The following is a 22469-nucleotide window of genomic DNA, read 5'->3' as shown; positions in this document are numbered from 1 at the left end:
CACGTCCGGTACATGCAGGCAGACAGCAAGTCATGCGCTGCTTGCACTTCTTGCTCCGGCTCAGCACTCTTGAGGTCTTGTGAGGCTTCTTCGCTGCATGAAGACACAATGGACATACTTTCCATTGACTCGATCTCAAATGCATCATCACATTTGGATTTTCCATATAAATAAAAAAGTCTAGTCAAAATGAGATGAGCACTCTCCGGAGGTGGTTGTCCATTGAAGATTGCCTCATCTTGAACCTCTACACTCAATGTACTCAAAATAATATTAATAGCTTGAGCATTGAGTTGCACGCATATCTCTTCCTCTTTTGACAAATTTTTGTAGTTGCTCCAATCAACTATAGAAAGAGGTATGCTTGCATCCACAATATGCTCAATAAGAGGACTAATATCTCTAAAAGCATTGAGTACATGTATTGACCAAGTTAGAAAGTTTGAACCATCATTTTGGAGAAGCACCAGCTCCAACTCGATAGGCGTCGACATCCTTTTCTCACGGCGGTGAAGCTTTAGGTGAGAACCTCGCTCTGATACCAATTGAAAGGACCTAGGATGCCACCTAGAGGGGGGTGAATAGGCGTTTCTGAAAATTAACACCTTTAAAAGCAGAAACGATTAGTAAAGTGAGTTTCCAAAAATGGAAACTCCAAATAAAGAGTACCACCCCTCACAAGTTAGCCACAGAGTATATAAAAGATACTAAATGAATCTAGGAGCCAAATGCCTGCAACCAAAGAGTTAGAACACAATTCAATTCAGTTTGGCGCAGGGGTTCATACCGGACGTGTTCGGTAGCTATACCGGACGTGTCTGGTATTCACGACTTCAGTGGAATAGCCCCTAACTTGCTCCTTTTGATTTCTATCTTCAATCCGAACTACAGGAAACTATTAGAGATAGTAAAATACACAGAGAACCTGCAGAATAGCTAAAGCAACACAAATATCAAATGAAATGCGAATTAAGACACGATATTTGTTTTACCGAAGTTCGGACTCGTTCGAGTCCTACTCTCCATTGAGGGGGCTGCGGGCGACCCAGCAAAGGTCAGCCCTAGAGGGTACCACGAAGGTCACTCTAGCCGGAGTCTTTTCCAACTCCTTTTCCTCCTTCCACTAGATGATTCCGAGGCGGCGGAATCGACCGTTACAAACTTTCCGAAGCAACCACAATCTCTCGGTTGCTCTCTGACGACGCCTAGCCGTCTAGGACCAAAGAGTCCAAGAGTAACAAATGCGAATCACGAGATTGACAATATGCACAAGTGCTCAAGTGGTGGCTTGCTCTCTTTTTCAAATTCTTTCTCAACCCACAAATTGATTTTGCAATTTGGATCACACACTCACTAAGAGAGGGTTTAAGAGAGTTGGCAAGGCTCAAAAATGTGTGTCTATCTCAGCAGAATCAGCAGCCTCCAAAGGTGGAGGCTTGGGGGTATTTATAGCCCCCTTGGAAAACTAGCCGTTTTATAGCCATTGCAATACCGGACATGTCCGGTATGCATACCGGACACGTCCGGTATGACTCACACTGCGCCAACAGTAACTAAGTTACAGTGATGTTGTGAGGCATCGAAACTCCTGAAGAATGCCGGGACTTCCGACCGTCGGAACTCCCGACTCAAGTCGGAACCCCCGACCCTCAGCAATTTTGAAAAATATGTAACTGAGTTAAAGTTAGTGAGGTGTCGGAACTCTCGACTCACGTTGGAACTCCTGACCCTCAAGGCTTTTGAAAACTAGCCGTTGGCTTCTTGGTCATCCATACCGGACACGTCCGGTATGAATACTGGACACGTCCGGTATGACCAGGACAGTGAACCCTCCAAGTTAGTTGAAGTGCGAGACGTCAGAACTCCCAACCCATGCTGGGACTCCCGACCGTCGGAACTCCCGACCTACGTCGGAACTCCCGACGAACCTACCCGAGAACAACAATTTTACAGCTACTGGACAAATACCGGACACGTCCGGTGTGAATACCAGACACATCCGGTATTGCCAGACCAGCAACAAATCAGTTAGCTCTTTTGTCGCTCAAATACTCAAAACTCACATGGGTTGGCTTGAGCACTTATGAAACATTATCTATCAATATGATGCATCCCTCTTAATAGTACGGCATACCTATTAAACTCAAGATCAAAGGAAAAATGAATTTATACCACTTGAGTTGATTTCTTTTGAATTGATGCCATCCCTTCCAATCTTTATCAAGTAAGGGTGCTAACAAGTTGATGTTGATCTTTTCACTTGAGCATAGCCATCTTGAGCATGTGACTTGATTCCATTCATCAAATTTGAATAATCCCAAATGTATCAAGTCACTTCCATCAAATACTTTATTATAGATTTGATTCTTCACATCAATATGACCATCTTTAGCTTGATTAGTACCTCAACTAAATGCAAGTACTTTCTTCTTCACCCTAGCTAGGTTCTTCAGCCGCCAAGCCGTCGCTTGCCCTTCACCCTTGCTTAGTACCTCGAAGCCTTTCCTTGCTATCTTCACCATCTCAAGCCATCAAGTCACATCTTGTTGTTGAATCATCCATTCATATGTATTGTTATCTTTTTCATTTTAATTTAGCAAGCTTCAAATATGAGACTATTCCATATGCAATCCCTCATGTCTCATTAACTAATAATCACGAGCTTGCTTTCACATAGTACATGGAAATCCCACAATAAATAAGCCTTCACATGAATTCCATTTGCATTGTTGTCTTGTGCTTGAACTAGATTGTTTATACAACAACACATCATTTTGGCTTTCACTAAGTACCTGTGAGATAACCTATTACCTGTCCACACTTAGCAAACGGGTTAGTCCTTTAATCACGTTGTCATTCAATCAACCAAATCCCACTAAAGGGCTAGATGCACTTTCACAAGGGCACCACTGCTAATCCGCTCGATGGTGGCGCGCTCACCTGTTGGGGAGCGTGCATGCCGACGAGGAGGCCGGCGACGATGTCATACTCCACTGCGCTCTCGCTCTCGGTCGCTGCACGCTGAAGGGAAAGAAGGGGAGGGAGGAGTGTGAGGCTAGGGTTAAAGGGGGCTGGCCGCATGGGGAGAGCGAGGTCTTGTCGCCACGAACGACGACGCCATCTCTCTCTTGGCTCTGGTCTCTCACACTGCCCTCTGCTCTCTGTCACGGTGGTCAGAGAGGAAAGGGAGGGAGTGAGATGAGCTAGGGTTTTGGGGCAGCCGGCTGCAACCGCTGTTTTTGTTCACGCGAAAAAGAAGCTGAGCCGTCGATCTTGATCGAGCGCCTGCGAACGGCCGGGCTGACTTTTGGCCTAGGCGCGCGTGAGCGCTGGGCCACTTTCCCGGCCTAGGCCCAGGTTGCGGCCTTGATGTGGGGGAGCGCGAGGGAGAGCGCGCGCGTGGCTATGGGCCTTGGGCCGCTTTGCCGGTTGTGCCAAAGATAGTGAAAGAAATGAGTCAATTTTTTCTTTTCCTTTTCTAGTAAAAGTTTTATTTCCTAGAAAATGGATAAATGGCTCAAAGAAAATATAAAAGAGATTTTTCCTGTGGGCAAAATTTATAAAATTTAATTAGTTTTTCCACTGCTTAAGAAATTATTTATTCTCCAGTTATTTTAAACCAACGTGATATTTAATTAGAGAAAAAGAGATTTTGACATAATTATGATGTTGTTATTTCCCACTGAGCCTGTGGCACCGGTGAGGGAGATAAACGAGGCTGATGCCGCTTGGGCAACTAGAGAGAGGGATTTTGAATCCCAAAAGATGTCCTATGACCTTGAGCATAGGAAGTGGGTCACTGCTAACAAGAAATATTTGGCTGTGATAAAGAACATGATTGAGCCTACAATTGTTGGCTCAATCCCAGAGTGTGACATGATCACCGAGTACCTCGATAGAATAAAGAGTCAGTTCACTCGCTCTTCAAAGACATATGCTACCTAGCTGATAAAGCAACTGGTGACAGAGAGGTACTCTGGAAATGATGGCATAAGAGAGCACATACTATTTTTTATCACTACGTGATGATGTGATTGTTGTATGCGATGATGGGAACGTTGCGTGCGACAATGAGATTGTATCATCGTCTGCGGATGTAAACAGAAAATGAAATAGAGCTCACAATGCGTCGTCGAAATTATGGTATTGTCGTTTAGGCCATATTTCGATGGAGGAAAAGAAAGACTAGTTAAGAATGATATTCTTCCTCCATTTGAGTTCTCAGATTTAGAACAATGCAGAGAATGCATAAAAGAAAAGTATATAAAGAAAGTTAAGAAAGATGCCAAACGAAGCGTAGAAATTTTATAGATTATTCACATAGACATTTATGGTCCGTTTTTAGTAAAGAGTGTGGATGGTTATGATTTGTTCATAACATTCACAGATGATTACTCCTATTATGGCTACATTTATCCAATCAAAGAAAGAACAGAAGCATTGGATAAATTTAAGATATTTAAGACAGAAGTTGAAAACCAACACAATTTAAAGATTAAGATAGTCAGGTCTGACTGTGGGGGGAGTACTACGGTCGGCATACCCCATATAGCCAAGTTCCTGGACCTTTTGCATGGTTCTTACAGGAGAATGGCATAGTAGCCCAGTATTCTACACTGAGCGAACCTCAAAGAAATGGAGTAGCTGAAAGACGCAATCGTACCCTGATGGATATGGTGTGCAGTATGATAAGTTACTCCACGTTACCGTTGAGCGTATGGATGGAGGCGTTAAAAACCGCCATTCATATTCTCAATAGAGTACCAAGTAAGTTGATGCCCAAAACACCGTATGAGTTGTGGACAGGAAGAATACCCTCACTAAACCACTTACGTGTGTGGGGGAGTCCTGCTGAGGCTAAAGTATTTGACCCAAACATTGCCTACCTATAGAAAAAAATTGTGAATTATGAATTATCTTTGTGTCAACATATATTAGATTTTGTTAGGTTTGTGGTTTTATCTATCGAGTTTTTTATTCTAGAATAAAAAGTCACAGATTATGCCCATAGAAATTACACCGAGCTAAAGCTACAATTTTAACATAAAATACATGCAACAACCGTCGCATGAAAGAAAGCTAAAATTTACACACCTAAAATTTAGCAACTTCCTTAAAAAATAGCTCCGCTAGTCTTGAAAAAAAACAACTTTACTAGGTCCCCTTTCTCATCCTGTCAGTGCGAAAATTGATCAACAAGTAAATATTTATAGTTTTGCCGTGTGTTGTGATCGGATGTGTCCTAACACTCAATGACACAGGATTTATACTGGTTCATGCAACGTGCCCTACGTCTAGTTTTAGTCGTCGGTGACTTTATTGCTGAGCCCAGGTGCTCAAAGTTTGCTGTGGGGTTACCAACAAATAGGAATGAAAAAGGGGATGTTAGAGGCCTGGTCGGACTATAAACCAAGCAGCTAGAGTGACGGGTGTTTGAATCGTCTAGCTGTTCTTTTCGGAGGAGAGCCAGAGAGAACGTCCTCTAGAGAGGAGAGAGCGCATCCCCTTTTATAGTTGAAGGGGGTGGCCCTACAAGTCAGAGAAAGAAAGAATGGATACTTGTGCTACCTAGTCTTGTTGGCCACGCTGTCGGGTACGAGACGGTCGTCGGCATGCACAATACTATTTATATCAGACGTATGTGGCAGGCTCTACCATGTTTGCCTGGTATGGCAAACGTCGGTGCCTACAATACTGTTCATGCTCTGGCACACCTGGAAGGTTGCATAGTACCCGTCTGGCATGGCCTAGTGGCATCGTCCTATAGGTATGCAGGGTATGGTAGGGTACGGTCCTTGGTACTGTAGTTGACTTGAGTGCCTTACCTTATCTACTCTGCCTAATCCTTGGGTCCTCACCGAGCCGGCGTCCCCGGTCGGTTGTTCCCAGTCGGCTCCGACCGTGTCGATCAGGGAAGAATCACGAGCGGAGGTCCAGCGTATCCCCAGTCGGAAAAGGAGGTCGGAGTCGGACCGTGTCCCCACCTTATCTAGGGCCTTTTGGTTGGGGACCGGATCATTGCCCTAGCCTGTCATTATGTATCTATGCCGGTCCAGGAGGTGCGCGTTGTCACAATGCCATCTGTTGGGCTGAGTTTTTTGTAGGGACGCGGGTCCATTGGGGACCCCGGGTTTATGAACTCGACAGGAGCCCTCGAGCCTTTTTGGGACTTCTATGAAGTCATGAAGGGGCTGTTTACACTCATTTCATGAGCACACCCGGTGGGTGTAAGATCGTGTAACGGCGACAGAGCGCGAACCCAAGCATTGAGCATGACCGAGGGGTCAGGCGAGGTGGAGTCACCAACCCAAGTGTTGGACGTGGCCAAGGGGTCGGGCAAGGCGGAGCGCCTTCTTGAGGTGTCGGGTCACCAACCCAAGCGTCGGGCGTGGCCAAGGGGTCAGGCGAGGCAGAGCGCTAACCCAAGGTGTCGGGGCTCCAACCCAAGCATCGGGCGTGGCCGAGGGATTAGGCGAGGTGGAGCGCCAACCTGAGGTGTCGGGGCACCAATCCAAGCGTTGGGCGCGGCCGAGGGGTTGGGCGAGGCGGAGTCACCAACCCAAGCGTTGGACACAGTCGAGGGGTCAGGTGAGGCAGAGCACCTTCCCAAGGTGTTGGGCTACCAACTCAAGCGTCGGGCGTGGCTGAGGTGTCAGTCTAGTTTTGTGCATTACCCAGTCCACGCTTTCCGTGATTGGAGGGGTTGAGCTAACATCACTTGCCTCGATGGCTCGAGTGACATGCTCGGTGAGCTCAATAACAGGTACGTTTGAGTGGAATCTGAGTTCGTCGTTTATAACGGGGTCGGCATAGCCCTCATGTGACACTCCATTGCTCCTTAACCTGCCTCCCAGTAGATGCCTAAGCTGTTTCAGAGACCAACTCAGGTGGCCCGCTGGCCTCTCCTCGATGAAGATTCTATGGGCATGACTCGAGGTTAGGATCGAACAAGAAGGTCGAATGACCCAATCCGCTTTAGAGTGGATTGGACAAGGGCCGCTAGGGCTCATCTACATTTTCTCCCCTAGCTCTATTTGATGCGAGGCGACCTCAAGCCCTTCATGGGCCGGCCTTCGAACCCCGATCGGTCATTGGTCATATCGAATGAGGCGACTACCCCTTCATGATGCAACATGAAGTGTTGTGATGCAACAATTGCATATGCAATGCTTGGATGTACGAGATGAATATATGGATGAATGTATGAGAATGGATGAATGAATGATCATGTAGTAGAAAAATACAAAGGGGGTTTGGTAAAGTTACCTCGATGGCTCAAGTGATGGGTTCAAGGAGCTTTTGTTGGACATGTCCGAATGGAATTCGGGCCCATCATTCATGATGGAGTCGGCATATCCCACATGGGGCATCCCACTGCTCCTTACCTATCTCTCGGTAGCAGCTCGAGCCATCTGATCAACTCAGGTGACCCATTGGCTTCTCCTCGATGGAGATCCCATTGGTGGGCCCTTCCAAACCCTACCTAGGAAGGCAGAGGGTTGTTTGCGTGCTGTTGCATCTTATTTCCTGTGCCCGAGTTGTGGTAGTGGTGGGCCTACCCCAAGCCATGTCCCATTAACTAGGCGATGTTTCATTGGGCAGGGCGCGTCCCATTAGCTAGGACGCATCCTAGCACATGCTTCTCCACCTTAAATAGGGGGAAGAGAGAGGGTTTTCCTCCCATTCTTTTGCCTTTCTCCAACTACCGCCTCTTCTCCTTCCTCCTTTTTGCCAAGCCTGTTCGTGCACCGTGGCGGTTTCTAGGAGAGGAGGGTAAAGCAAGGGAGAGAAAACTCATAGATTCATTTGCAAATCTAAGGTGCGATGTTGAACTAGAAGCCTTCCATAGTGGATGAAGAGGTGATGGCTGCCTTCACTAAGAAGGGGTTGCTCCTATCGAAGGAGGTGGCGCATGGGAGAACTCCTATGCTAGGGGAGGTAGTTCCAAACCCTCAGGCCGATGAGGTCGTATCCTTCCTCGCCTTCCATGAGCGTTGGCTTGGGTATCCCACGCACTGGTTCCTGCATGGGCTCCTCAATGAGTGGGGTCAGGAGTTGCAGCACCTCATCCCAACTGGAGTGCTACATATCACTGGCTTCATCACCATCTATGAGGCCTTCCTCAGGATGGAGCCACATGTGGACCTCTTCTGGTGGATCTTCTGTGGGCGAGCCCTATCTTAGAGGAAGCCACCCATAATCGCGCCGGTTGGGGGATTTGCTTTATAGAAGAAGCCAAAGCCATTGGCCCCCTACCCTACGTACTCCCCCTATGATTCCAACCAGGGGTGGCATGGTGAGTGGTTCTATATCAGGAACCCAATGGAGGCGCCATTCTCATCGTTCACCGAAAGAAGGCCAGAGAGAAGGGAGAGTTGGTCATGGGGTCTTGTCGGTCGGTAGAACAAATTGGAAGTCATTAGGACAGAGCTTCAGAGGCTTGTGCAGCGTGGCCTCGACAGGTTGTGGGTCTTCCATACTTTCTTCCACCATCAGGTCACCCCACCGATAGAGAGAAGGAAGCCGATGTGGGAGTACCTTGGCCCGATGGATCCTGACCGCACGTCACCGAAGGAGTTGCTGAAGGATGAAGTCTAGAGTCGACTTGATCGGGTGCTGTAGTTGAGGGATCGAGACTCCCTCGAAGGGAAGCCCAGGCATCTCCATGCCACGAAGTTGTCCAATCTGGTACGCTTCCCTCTTCTTTTCCCATGACCTTTTCCTTCTTGCTCTTCTTGTTTTGACTGATTTCGAGTTACCCATTTCGTAGGGACTCGCGGGTTATAAATCTCGGCCACATCTTTCTAGGGGGCCAGAGGGTGTAGCTTGGCAAGCTACCTAGAGAGAGGCGGCGCTTGCTAAGAAGAAGAAAGCTGAGAAAGCCTAGAGGAGGTTTGAGAAGGAGAAGGAGATCAACCGGCAGGTTCGAGGGGGGGGGGGCAAGAGCCGAAGCGATGTGGTGGTGGAGCTCGAGTTGTAGGAGTCCACAGAGATGGGTGGCGACGTGAATGTCTCTAAGGACAAAGGAGATAGGGGCGCTGTTGTGACCTCAATGGAGCACTGTGAGCCTATGGCCACATCGATCGGTGGTGGGCATGATATGGAGACGCGCAATGATGTTCCTAAGTCAAGGAAGCACACCATGAGTGAAGACAACGCCCTTGAACGATAGGCGAAGCGGGCGCGGTCACTACGCCCTTCGGAGGCATTGTCAGCTTTGCGCCTCCCTGCTTTGAGTGTGGTGGAGCATGTCGATTAGTCAGGGGGTATGACCATTCCCCTGTAGCTTCGGGGTCGGCGGGTGTGCGTGACCCCCAACGAGGAGATGCCCTGCTAGTTGCTCCAATGGTTGTGCCACAAGCTGGCGGTCGCGGTCGTTCGTGGGCTGATCGGGGACCAACCAGGTCGGCTCCTCCCTCGGTCGATATGAGGGGGTGTGGGTCATGACCTCTGAGCGGTCCTCGTCCGGTCACCTCATGATCAGCCGGTTGGGGCATCAGGGCTCTATCGCTTTTGTCCAGGTATGCATTCATGCTCCCTTTTGTTCTCGTAATTGAGTTTTTGAGTGTGACTAACCTGTGCTTGCTTGATAGCAGTTAGGGGCTGGCAGGACAAGGAATCTCCCCACCTCCTATGTGGGAGGAGTGGAGACCTAGCCTATAGCGGGTCACGATGAGCGGTGGAGGAAGCAGGCTGGCGATGGCACGACCTTCCTTGCCGATGGTTGCGTCTTCCTAGCCGGTCGTGAGTATGGTGGCAGCAGTAGCGGTGGTGATGGTAGCGATCTTGATGGTGACGATAGAGGTTGAGTCGGAGGTGACTCTCGTGGTCCCTCCCCCAACGGCTGTGGAGGAGGAGAGGTGGGAAACTAGGCTCCCTGCCTTGCTCGATGGAGGAACGCATGGTTTGCCCGCCTGGTCAGTGCTGGAGGGGTCTGGAGGAACCATGGCTGGACTAGAGCTAGTGCATCTACCGATAGGCCATGGAGCCCTATTGGTGGAGACCCCCCTCTTCGGTGAGGAAGACACTGGGGTAGAGCCACCGGCCATCCCGCCTTCCTAGGAGCTAGTGATGATCCGATCGTCGCATGATACTACGGTGGCTGGATCTTCTAGTGGGTCAGGGGTGAGCTGTGAGCTAGTGTGGCCTTGCCCTAGCGAGCTAGGAAAGGCCTAGTTTGTCCTTCATGATGAGGAGGAGGTGAAGCTCTGGCGCCTGCTCGGGGAGAGAGGACTATCGATGGAGGCTGACCTCACCCTTACCAAGGCGAGGCTCAAGGAGGCTTTGGAGAGGGTTGAGGTCATCCATCATGCTATGACAGTCGACCTACCATGCATTGCAAAGCTAAGCTCTCTATGTTTTTGGTGTTGTCCTTGACTCCTTGGCCTTTGAATGGTTGTCTTAGTATGCCTCCTTGTCACACAGGATCTAGAGACGATGTCGATCCATAGGTCCTGATTTCTTTGGGAGGAACACAGTCGGATGGAGCAGGAAGCAATGGCGTCGTGGTGGGTCAATGAGCTCAGGCACTAGTTGGAGTTCACCTACCGTGAGTCCCAACACCGGGCATCCAAGGCGATGAGAGCGCGGGCGGTGGAACTACATGCGGTTGACTAGGCGACTACTACCGAGCGGGAACTCGACACGATGATGGTACACCTAGCTCTGACCGAGGTGGCACTTTAGAAGTCCTTGGAGGATCTAGAGGCAGAGCAGAAGGCCTGGTCAGACACCAAACAAGAAGTGGTTGCGCTCTAGTGGTAGATGCTTGGGGTAGAGGAGTTGAACGCTCAACTGCTCGAGAGGGTGACCTAGCAAGAGGAAGGGCTCTCCATCCTCGAAAGCACCTGCCTTGGTATGTATCTGTTCAGCCCTTGGTTGATGCCTTGTTTTTTCCTTTCCTTTGCTTATGAACTTGTCGCCTTTTTCTAGAACTGGGTGGAAAGATCAGCTCTCTGGAGTAAGAGCTGGGACGGCCAAAGCGGTGGTCGGTCGGGGTGCGGAGGCACTAGCCCAGTCCCTTGAGGAGCGATGCGCTCTCAAGGGAGAGCTCGACTAGATTTGCAATGTTGCGTAGGTGGTCATCTTCGAGGTGTTCAGGTCGGGACCGAGCACCAGTATGCCCACCATCCAGCTGGCGAAGGTCCCAAACAAAGTTCAAGTGCTCATCTCCGATGGCATGTTCTATGGGACGTCAAGGGTGTTGACCTCGGTGGTGACCCATCACCCCAATTTGGACTTCATGGCCATCTATAGAGGGTATGTCGATGGGTGGAGTGCATATGAAATCCATGCGCTGGGGGAGAGTTTGGTGCCATATGCACATACGGTCACCGAGCAGGTCTCCGCATAGTGGGTGATGGAGGCTCGCCGTTCGAGCGTGGCTGAAGACGTGTGCTGGGAAGATGTCATCCAACCTATGGAGGGAGTGGAGAATAGGTTGGAGGTGAGCGTTGTCCCATCCCTGACCGAGCTGAACGTCACCCCGATCAGAAGTGAGCTGCCTTCGTCCTCATTGACCATACTATCAGCTGATGCCGCCGGGGGGGCATAGTAGAGTTTAGAGTAGAAATAGTCAGTTCATGTAAAAAGATGAGTTCATGGGGGAGCCTCTGTGTGAATAGTTTTACATTCATGAATATTTCAAATTCGTTTTGTGATAAAATCACTCATGAGGGGAAGCTTTGTCCCATCCGCCCTTGTTTTTACCCTAGCGTAGCTCTGTTTCTTGTCCTTTCTTTTTTGCACCTGCCATTGACCCATAGGCTACAACCTTAAGAACCTAGGCATGGCCCACAAGGCTCAGCTGCTCATAACCGTAGGTCATGGTAGGGTGTGATAGGTTGGGAGTTTAAAACGCAAGTTAAGTAGGGTAATTAAAGAAACGGAATGCCCTTTCGTTGGGCGACGCCCTTTCATTTGGGTGAAAAGTATTACTATATGATAGTAAAAAATAAGGGTGGTATCACACCCTCATGGATCCCCCAAGCGACCTAGGAAAAGAGTGCTCAGGCTGACGTGCTATAGGAGCAAACATTGAATGGAAAGAAACAAAAAGACCGAGCTTTAGGGAAAGAAACGATGTAACTGTTTGATGTTCCATGTGTTGGTAAGAACATTGTCGTTGTCGTCCTTCAACCGGTAGGCGCTCAGTTGGAGCACCTCGGTCACCGTGTAGGGTCCTTCCCATGGTGGGAGAGTTTATGCTTCTCCCTAGTCGACTGGGTCCTCCTGAGTACGAGATCACCGACCTTAAAGATCCCCCCTGATTTTTCTTTCATGGTACCTGCGGAGAGTTTGCTGGTAATGAGCGAAGTGAATGATGGTTGTCTTGTGAGCCTCCTCGAGCAAGTCAACTACGTCCTGCTAAGCCTCCACGGCTTGGGCTTGGTCCAAGGCCTTTACTCTTGGGGTGCCATGATCGAGGTCAGAGGGCAACACTGCTTCAGCTCCGTAGGCCAAGAAGAAAGGTGTGAACCTTGTGGATCGGTTGGGGGTCATTCTCAGGCTCTAGAGGATCGTTGTGACCTCTGCAACCCATCGCCCAACATACTTATTGAGTCAATCAAAAATGTGGGGCTAGAGTCCTTGGAGGACATGCCATTAGCTCACTCGACCTGACCATTAATACATGGATGTCCGACCAAGGCCTAGTCGATCTTGATTTTGTATCCATCATAGAAGCTCAGGAACTTCTTCCTGGTGAATTTTGTTCCGTGGTTGGTGATGATATAGTTTAGAACACTAAACCGATAGATGATGTTGAGGAAGAACTTAACCGCCTCTTCTGAGCAGATATTGGTGATGGGCTTTGCCCTTATCCACTTGGTAAACTTGTCCACCACTATGAAAAGGTGAGTGAAGCCACCTGGGCCTTTTTGAGGGGTCCGACCATGTCAAGGCCCCAGACCACGAATAGCCCTATGATGGGGATGGTTTGAAGCTCCTACACTGGCAAATAAGTTTGTCGAGCATAGAACTGGCATCCCTCACACCTACGGATGATCTCCTCTGCATCTTGTAGCGTAGTGGGCCAATAAAAACCTTGGTGAAAGGCTTTGCTGACCAATGACCTTGGGGCCACGTGGTGTCTGTAGATTCTAGCATGGAGTTCGAGAAGAAGCTATTTCCCTTGGTCGGTCAGGATGCATTTCATGAGTACTCCCGATGGGCTCCGCTTTTAAAGTTCATCACCAATGGCGACGAAGTCTTGGCGCGTCGAGTGACTCATCACGCTTTAGTCCTTTCTAGTGGGAGGACCTCCCCGAGGAGGTAGGTGAGTAGTGGTGCTCTCTAGTCAACCTGATCGAGCGTCGCCACAGTGATGTCAGTGGGCGATGTTGCCATGGAGGTGCCCGGGTCGGAGCCCCTGAGCACTTGTTTGGGGTCAGGGTATGTTGGGAGGTCAGAGCCCCCGAGTGCTAGATTGGTGTCAGAGTGCATCTGGGTCGGATCCTCCAGGACATAGGTAGATGGCTCATGGGGATCATTGATGAAGACCCTATCTAGAGATGGAGCTTGTTTGGCCACCAATTTTGTGAGTAAATAGGCGGCATCGTTGTCCTTTTGGGGGACATGATGTAGTTCGATCCCTCAGAATTTGTCCTCAAGCTTGCATACCTCCTGGTAGTATGCTGTCAAGAGAGGGCTCTTGTAGGAGGACTCCTTCATGACTTGGTCGATGACCAACTCTGAGTCGCCATGAACATAGAACCGCGTGGCACCGAGCTTGATGGCGATGCGCAGTCCATTTATGAGGGCCTCATACTCTGCGACGTTGTTTGAGGCTGAGAAATGGAGACAAATCATGTAGCAGAGCTTGCTCCCATCCGAGGAGATCAGAACCACTCCAGGCCCCAAGCCAAGCGCCATGACCGACCCATCAAAGTACATCATCTAGTACTCGTGGGTGACGTCTAGGGTCAGGAGCTAGATTTCCGTCCATTTGGTGATGAAGTCAGTGAGAGCCTAAGACTTAATAGCAGTGCGGGGGATATACCTTATGTCATGGCCCATGAGCTCAAGAGCCCACTTGGAGATTTGTCCCTTAGTGTCATGGTTGTGGACGATGTCTCTAGCGGGTATGAAGTGGTGACCATGACTTCATGGTTGGTGAAGTAGTGCAGGAGCTTCTGGGTCACCATCAGCACGGCGTATAGAAGCTTTTGAACCTAGGGGTATCGAACCTTGGCATCGATGAGTACCTCACCAATGAAGTACACTAGTCATTGGACCTTCTAGGGGTGTCCCGACTCCTCCCTTTTGACGACTAGGGTGGCGCTCACAATGTGGTTGTTTGTCATGATGTAGAGGAGGAGGGGTTCTCCCCGTTCGAGAGTGATGAGGATTGGGGCCAACGTCAGTGATGCTTTGAGGCTTTCCAATGCTTGCTGTGCCTCCTCTGTCCAGACGAATGCGTCTATCTTCTTGAGAAGTTTGTAGAGAGGCATCCCCCATTCGTCTGGTCGAGAGAAGAATTGGCTTAGGGTGGCCAAATAGTTGGTGAGCCTCTGTACGCCCATGTTGGAGATGGTCGTGATTTTTTGGGGTTGGCTTCGATGCCTCGCTTGGACATGATGTATCTAAGCAGCTTCCCCTTTGGAACCCCAAAAACACATTTTTTGGGATTCAATTTGACGCTGAACCATCGGAGGTTCATGAATGTTGCAGCCAAGTTTGCGATTAGGTCACTAGCTTGAGCCATTTTCACCACTGTGTCATCTACATAGATGGCGATTGTTGGTTTTGGTCGCTTGACTTGGTCATGCTGGTCGGGCGGGTCAATTTGGTCAGCAAAGCACCACTGCAAGCACCATTGATAGGTGGTGCCAGCGTTCTTCAAACCAAAAGGCATGATTATGTAACAGTACGAATCATATAGGGTGATGAATGAAGTCATGACCTAGTTGGACTCTTTCATTATGATCTGGTGGTAGCCAGAGTAGGCATCTAGAAAGGAGAGGATTTCACATCCTAAGGTGGAGTCGATTATCTGGTCTATGCGTGGCAAAAGAAATGGTCCTTTGGAAATGCCTTGTTGAGGCTAGTATAATCAACACACATTCTCCATTTCCCAGTCTTCTTTTTAACAAGAACAGGATTGGCTAGCTAGTTAGAGTGGTATACCTCTTTGATGAATTCGGCTGCCAGGAGTTGGTGATCTCCTCGCCTATGGCCCTGCACCTCTTGTTGTCAAAGCGACGTAGATGTTGCTTGGCGGGCTTTGAGCTCGAGATGAGGCATAGTGCTTGCTTGGTGACCTCCCATGGTATGCTCGGCTTGTTAGAAGGTTTCCACGCGAAGACATCATGATTGGCGCGTAGGAAGTCAGTGAGCTCGCTCTCCTATTTGGGTGAAAGCTTGGTCCTGATCCGCACCATCTTGGTAGGGTCGATCCCCACCGCCTTGGTTTCCTTGGTTGGGTAGAAGGCAGTCAAGGTGGTTGGCTCATTGCAGTCAGGGACTGCTGGAGTCGATGAATTCCCAAGCTCTAGGAGCTCGGTGGAGTTGATGATGGCAGTGGCGAGCTCGTAATGCTCATGGTCGCACGTGTAGGCATGCAAAAAGGTGCTACCCACGGTGATGACGCCATTTGGTCCTGGCATCTTGAACTTGAGGTAGGTGTAGTTGGGGATTGCCATGAACCTGGCATAGCATGGCTGCCCCAAGATGGCGTGGTAGGACCCTAGAAAGTCCACCACCTTGAAGGTGAGGACCTCTGAGCAAAGTGTCGGTGTTTCGTACAAGCACCGGCAAGTAAATTTATAGTAATGCGCGTTAGGCTCGGATGGTGCGCTAAAGGACACAGGATTTATACTGGTTCGGGCGGAACGTCCCTACGTCCAGTTTGTTGCTGCTTGTATTATTAGCACCGTGAACGGTCTGTAGTAAGGGATACAAACTGCCGAGAGAGGGACTGGTCCCAAGTCTCTAATCGAAGGATTGAAAGGTGGTCGAGAGCTTCGTAGCTGCTTGTGTGTATGAGTGCGTTCTATTGTTCGGTCCTATTTTTTCCGTCCCTTTGATGGAGGATGTGCATCCCCTTTTATAGATGAAGGGGCTGGCTTTACAAGGGTGAGGGCTCCAGGATGCGTACTCTACTTAGCCTTGTGGCTCATGTCTACCTGGTCAGGTCCCCCATTCTAATGAGTGCGAAGGAAGATAAGTGCTTACGATGTTGTTGATATCTCTGTAGGATGTCAGATTAGTCACAGCATGCTGCCCCCAGGGTATGGGCTGTAGTACAGTGGTTTTGACTTAGGAGCCTCCCCCTAGCCTTGCTCCACACGCCTTCTGGTTCCCATGATTCTTGTTGGGAGAATTCAGGGTCGGGGTCCGGTGTAGCGCCGTGGCCAAGGCCCTCTGACTGGGAGGACCTGAGGGGTCGGGAAGAGGGCCCCGCTCCCTCGGGTCCACAGCGCGGTGACGGAGTATCCGTCGTTCATGGAGATAGCAAATCCGTTCTTGGAGTGTAGCGGTTGTTGTATATCTTCGTTGGGTTCCGTGTCCCAGAGCTGAAGGCGGTGCCTACAACTCTATAGAGTGAGATGCACGCACCTGTAATACTTTTTGGGCTCAGCGGCGCCCGGAAGGGTCTAAAGCATCAGTCCTGTTGCTCCCTGGTAGTCCTTTTCCTACCAGGGCGCAGGGTATGGTCGTTGGAGCCATGGTTGACCCGAACGTCTTGTCTCGTCCTGTACCCATCATTACGAGGGATAGATATCGATCAGGGCGAGGCTCGTTCTGGGCCGTCGGGCGAGGCGGAATCCATCCCTTTGCCTTCGGGCGAGACCGAGCCTGCCCTATAGGCGTCGGGCGAGACGGAGATTAGCCTTGAGCTTTTGGGGCGAGGCAGGGTTATCCCACAAAGGCGTCGGGTGAGGCTGACCCCGCCCCTCCGAGGTCGGGCGAGATGGAATTCATCCCTCAGCCCTCGGGCGAGACCGAGCCTGCCCTCAAGGCGTCGGGCGAGACGGAACCGAACTCCTGTCACTCAAACAAGGGATGACATGGCGCCCTTATGTGTCCAGAAGTTTTTCACGTTCGGTGGTTATCGGTTCCACCTTCTGGGGTACCCCGGTATTAGGTCCCCGACAGTAGCCCCCGAGACTCTAGGTGATTCGGGTAGAACCGCCTGGAGGGTGTTTTTAATTTCGCCGAAGCTAATTTGCCGGAGGGTGCGCGCGAGCGCACCCGATGGGTGTAGCCCCCGAGCCCCCGGGTGACTCGAGTAGAGTCGCCTGGGGGGTTGTATCGGCCCCTTCGTGGGTAAGGCTGAAGGACTTAGTTTTTCATCAACCGGGTGTTTTTCCGAGTGGGTCGTGTCGTCCTGTTCGCTGGGGATTGATTCAGAGCTGTCATAACTGGTGCTTCTGCCCTTGATGGCGGATCGTTCGTGGATTCCTTTTTAGTTGGGCCGATCGGCGAGTGTCTGGGCCCTAGGTGGTCCAAAGAGAAAAGAACAGGCCTTTGTGGCTGGCGGTTCCCCGGTGGGTAGAGAGTCCAGATTCACTTGGGGAAGGCGAACCGTCCGCTGAGATTTTTGGGGTGAGAGGATAGGGACTGCGGGCGCGTGTCCCGCGATGTGACGCGGTGGCACGCGTGGCAGGCCCGGAGATCATGGCGGATGGTTGCCCTTCTCGCATCCGTCGCCCCCTATAAAACCACGGGGTTCGCCCCCTGGATCCCGTATTTCGCTCCCCTTCCTTTGCGTTCTAAAACATCCGCCGTCAATCTTTCCAGCCTCTCGCGCCCGCATCGCTACCGTCGACCGGCCTACGTTCGTGTTCCAGCCGCCGTTAAGCTCGCGCCTGCCCTTCCCCCCTATTGCTTCAATGGAGTTGTGGGGCAGATCAAGCATCACCTCCCGGCGTCTGGAGGGCCTCGTCCACCGTGGCCTTCTCCGCCCACTGTCCGCCATCCAGGAGTGGTTGCTTCCTGGCGACGAGGGTGAGCCGGTGCCGCCTGAAGGGTATGTCATCTCTTTTGCCCTCTTCCATGAGTGGGGATTCGGGGTACCCACGCATAGATTCCTTCGGGGGCTATTAGATTACTATGAGGTAGAGCTGCAGCATCTAACTCCCAATGGGATACATCATATGGCAGCGTTTGTTGCCCTGTGCGAGGGTTTCCTGGGGATCGATCCCCATTTTGATCTGTGGCGGTATTTCTTTAGCGTTAGTCTGTCGAAGAGGAAGATTGGGGGGACAGAAGTGAACGCGCCGATGGGGTGTGCCAGCATTCATCTGTGCCATACCCGGTCGAAGGGTTACCCGTACATGCGTCTGGCTACATCCAACAAGGGATGGCATTCGCAGTGGTTTTATGTTAGGGATGATGTGAGTGCCACCCTACCGAAGTACACCGGACGTCTTATTGTGGATGCTCCGGCGTCGTGGGGCTGGGGCGTCCAGACTAAAGACAAGAAGCACATCTCCGACCTTCTCTCCGCCCTCCATGCCCTGAAGGGTCGGGGTGTAAAGGGGTCGGGGATTATCGGTGCCTACCACGTGAGGAGGGTGGCGCCACTGATGGCGCGTGTGCTTCCCCTGCATCGGATGATGCCAGGGATATCGTTCGAGGGGACGGTGCTCATTGACGAGGCGCTCCCTTATTCGGATGTGGCGCAGCGTGTCAAGGAGGCGACGGAGCCGACGAAGGATTCTGCCGGCATGGTCCTCGACATCGTGTATCCGGTGCCCGGGCATCCTCCAATGCGGCCGGAGCCTGGGTTCTTCGAATTTGTAAGCCCTCTTCTCCTGCACTCTTTTCTTTCTCCTGAATCTCCCTTTTTTAATACTTGCTTTTGTGATGTTGGGGCTAGCCGAGGGGGCTAGTCTTCAAGGATAGTCCGGCTCCACTGCCGAAGGACAGGGCTGTGGCGGCGGCGAATCGACTCGTGGCCGAGTGGGACAAGAAAGCAAAGGAGGAGATGAAGAAGGCGAAACGACTGAAGCAGGAGGCACGGGATCGAGGAGAGGACGTGAGCAGTGAGGATGACGACGATGATGATGATGACGACGACGACGACGAGGTAGCCGTCGACATGGATTGGGGCGTCCTGGAGGATGAGGAAACGCTGACAAGTGGCCACCCACCCATGCAGGGGCCCTTCGCTTTTCACGCAGAGGGAAGTGAATCAATGAGGTCAGTGGAGGCCGGCGAGTCCGCCGCTTCACACGGCGTGCTGACCGAGGATCGGTGGATGGGGGACGCCGGGCTTGCTGCCGCCGACCCTGAGGCGATCGTGGAGGGGGGTGGTACTGGAGCCGCGCCCGGCTTTGGTGCCGCGCCTTGTGAGGTGATGGAGGGGAGCAGCTCCGGTGCTGCGCCCCGTGAGACGAGGGAGGGGGACGGCTCCGGTGCCGCGCCCGACGAGATGATGGAGGGGAGCGACTCCGGCGCTGCGCCCGACGAGATGAACCCCCCTGCCCCAGAGCAGGGGGCAGGCATGAAACGGTCCCATCCAGACGAGTCAGGGCAGGGATCTGGGGATCCGTCCCCAAAACGCTTCCGCCGGCCGAGGACATCAACGTAAGCTCTTGACTCCTCTGTTTTCATCTTTTTTCCATTTTTATTTTGACTTAACGGTTATTACCTTTGTGTAGGTTCTTGCAAACGGGTCACCCCCTGGGGCTGGCGCCCAAGAAGAGTCTCGCCCTTCAAGCGGGACAGACGGCATCGCCTAGAGTCACCCCTGTTTCGGGCAGGGGTGGTGCTGACGTTGGGGCCGCGTTGGCCGAACCGACGGCGTCCATGGTGGCTCCCACGCCCGCGGAGGCTACTGAGCGAGCGGCTTCTTCCGTGGCGGACGTGGAAGAGCCGGCCGAGGACCGCATACCGCTGGTGAAGGTGATCATGACTGCGCCGAGCCAGGATCAGCCGGGCGCAGTCGTGGTGGCACCCGAGGGCGTGGTGCAATCCGCGCCGCCAGGTGCCCATGTGGATCCGCCCGTGGCGCCCGAAGTGGTCCAGACGGAGGAGGGTCTAGCCGGAGGGTCCTTGAGTGCGGCGGTGGTGCCACACAGGGTCAGGAGGGAGCCGCCACCGGCCCCTTTGTCGGGAGGAAGCCGCTCCCCTGTGCGGGGGGAGCCGCCGCTCCGGTGGATGGCTGCTCAGGACCCGACGTCGGCTCTTTTCTCGCTCAATGATCATTCCGAGAGTATGGAGCGAGAAGGTCTTGACATCGGGATCTTGACCATGCTGAACGCCCTGGACCAGGCCAGAGGAGCCCTTCGTGAGATCATTATCCCTACCTCTCAGGTATTTTCTGGACTTTCTTTTTTCTTTCTTCGTGTGTTTGTGGGTTCTCGCATTTCTGATATCAGTCTTCTTCTTCTTCAGATTCTTGTTGCTCGTAGCCGGAAAAAATCCCAATTCCTCCGTGAGCAGAAGGCAGAGCAGGATCGCCTCTCCGAGGAGGCCCGGCTGTGAGCAAACATGGCCGCCCAGCTTGCTATCGTCCAAGAGCGAGAGGCCCAGGCGCATCAGGATACAGAGGAGGCGCACGGGATGTTTGAGGACCTATCGGTGAGGTCTAAGCTGGATGGAGAGGAGATTGCCAGACTCAAAAAAGAGCGAGACGAGCTGCTGCAGAGGAATGCCGCGGCCAATGAGAAGGCCGGTGAAGTCCTGAAGGAGCTGGAGATGGAGCGGGACCTCCGGCAGAAGGCCGAGAGTAGGGCCATGGCCCTCCAGGAGAAGGTGGACGAGGACATCGAGGTGGTCCGCTCTCTCCGGGCGGAGCTTGATGACGCGGTGAAAGGAAAGTTGAGTGCCGAGAACGTCGCCACCAAGCTGGAGAAAGAGGCTGCCTATACGCGCAGGGCCCTTCAGGCGGAGAGCGATGAGCATGATCTTCTACAAGCTACGGTCGGGGTGGTCCTTAACGCCCTGAATGTGACGGAGCCGGTGGAGACCAGCCCGCTCGCGGCTCGTGTCGGAGGTATCACGGCTCGGGTGGGCCAACTTGAGGAGAGTGCCTTTCACGCCGGGATTACCCAGGCCTTCACCGTCGCCCACGCCCATTATGAGAAGGAAATAAACCTGAGGGTGATGAGCGAAGGCTTTCCGTCCACCTACGAGGATGAAGAGCTGGAGGAAATGGAGAAGATGGTCGCTCCCCTTGCGAAGAACCTGGCAGACAGTCTGAAAGAAATGGTTCTCCCTTCACGGGAGTAATTAATCGAACAATTTTGAGAACAGCTTATATGTAATATGTGGACAAGTGTTGGTACTTTTCGAGTCTGGACGCCTTTCGTGCTTTTGCGTCTTAATTTCGTTTTGTTTGATTTTTTGCGATTTGATTTTTTACGGTCTTACCAATATGTTCCTCTGAATTATGCCGCCGATTATAATGCGAGGAGATTGTTCCGAAGGGAGGAAAGGAGGTGGCCGTACCTTAACAGCCCCCGAGTAAGGTCCGACCCCCGCACCTGCTGGGGTCGGGTGTTACTGGAGACCGGAATCATGGTTTTGGTGACAATGGATGTCATCGCAATAATCCCCACCCTGTCTTCCAACAGAAATCCCAACTGGGGACTCTATGGGCTCGGCAAGGTGGGGCCTTTGAACCTGTGTCCCTACATTGTTTGGCCCGAGCCCCCGAGCCTTGTTAGGGTCTGATAGGGGTCGGCCGTTATTTGCGTGTTACCCCGTCCTCGGTTTTTGCAATCGGAGGGGCTGAGTGAACGACACTTGCCTCGATGGCTTGAGTACCGCGCTCAACGAGCTCGCTAACAGGTACGTTCGTGCGGAATCCGGGTCCATCATTTGCTGATGGGGTCGGCAGAGCCCTTTGGTGGCACTCCACAACTTCTTAACCCGCCTCCCGGCAGATGCCTGAGTCGTTCGATAAGCTTAGGGGGGCCCGATGGCCTCTCCTCGATGGAGATTCTGTGGGTTTTGCTCGAGGTTAGAATCGAATGAGACAAGGTCGAGATGTCCCGGTTCGCTTCTGAGCGGGATCGGGCAGGGCCGCTGGGGCTCGTCTTGGTTATCTCTCCCTGGCCCTGTTCGGTGTGAGGCGGCCTCGAGCCCTTCGTGGGCCGACCTTCGAACCTCAGCCTATGGTTGCCTATATCGAATGAGGCGACAGCCGTTTCGTGGTGCGACACGAATCGTTGGGATGCAATTTTTTGCATATGAAATGTTTTGAATGCAACATTTAATTGAAAATAAAGGCGGGGTCAGTAACGTTACCTTGGTGATATGAGTGGCGGAAAAGCTCCTACCAGATGGGTTCGGGCCCTAACGTTTGTGACGAGGTTGAAAAAACCTGCGTAAGAATTGCTATTCTTTGTTTTCGTGTCTCGGTGACGATCCGAGCCGTTTGATTAACTTGGGCAGCCTGACAGCTTCGCCTTTGGGGGAGACTCTGTAGGCGGACCCCTCCGATCCCTTCTTTGAGAAGGCAGACATCGAAACTAGAGACGCGAGGGGCGTTGAGTAGGATTTTTCTGGTAAACAGA

Source organism: Miscanthus floridulus, chromosome 5 (genome assembly GCF_019320115.1).
Source record: "Miscanthus floridulus cultivar M001 chromosome 5, ASM1932011v1, whole genome shotgun sequence".
In the NCBI taxonomy this organism is placed as follows: domain Eukaryota; kingdom Viridiplantae; phylum Streptophyta; class Magnoliopsida; order Poales; family Poaceae; genus Miscanthus; species Miscanthus floridulus.
This window is presented reverse-complemented; position numbering follows the sequence as displayed.